The sequence below is a fragment of the Echinops telfairi genome, unplaced genomic scaffold (genome assembly GCF_000313985.2).
Source record: "Echinops telfairi isolate 266 unplaced genomic scaffold, ASM31398v2 ScPeMD7_3509;HRSCAF=4178, whole genome shotgun sequence".
NCBI lineage: Eukaryota > Metazoa > Chordata > Mammalia > Afrosoricida > Tenrecidae > Echinops > Echinops telfairi.
The window spans coordinates 7,384,159-7,385,050 of NW_022107407.1; positions in this window are offsets into that span (position 1 = coordinate 7,384,159).

The window sequence follows — 892 nt, forward strand, 5'->3', positions numbered from 1 at the left end:
GAAAACCATAGAAAAATCAATGTATTTGAATTATGTGTTGGTGAAGCATACTGAAAGAGCCATGGGCTGTTCACAGAATGAATGAACAAACAGACGTTTTGGAGGATGGACACCCTAAATGTTCCTTAGAAGAAAGAATGGAAAGACTTTGTCTCCAACACTCTGTACATGCTATCCAGATGTGCCAGTCATTGTATAGGGCATATCTGCTGGAAAGTGACATCATCCTTGTTAAAGTAGAGGGTCAGTAAAAAATAGGAACTCCTCAATGAGATAGATTGACTTAGTGGCTTTAGGAAATGGTTCGTCATAACAATTGTAATGGTGCAGGGCCAGGTAGTATTTTGCTCTATTGTACATCAGTTCACTATGGGTTGGATCCTACTCAACAACAGACCAACACTCAGCTTTCTGATTATTAATGAATTCTTGTGGCTATTTATTCTGTTTGATTAGTGCCCAATGGGCAAATAAAGGCCTGAAAGCTTTGCTCCAAACTATTCATTAAGTTGAACTCTACTTTGAGAAGGCAGCTTTTCCCTAGTAATAGCTTTGAGTGCTTCTGAACCTGAGGGACTCATATTCTGGCATTATGTCAGAAGAAGGTTGAGATAGTTTATTGTGCCAACCTGACTGATAAACACATGTGGGGTTAATTGAAGGGGAGAGGGATAAATGGCTCGGTGAACCTTGCCTTTCGAATTCTCAGGTCTCTTGCTTTGTGAGGTCTGACCAGGGTGCAGCTGCCTTAGCCAGTTCCCTGCTTTAGCTGGCATGGCTCACTTCCTGTAAGACATCCCTGAGGAGAAGCCACATGGACCTGCACTTACACATTCACTGACTCGGCTTTCCTCCTGCAGTTGGCATCATTGTGTGTGTTTTGTGAGATGGA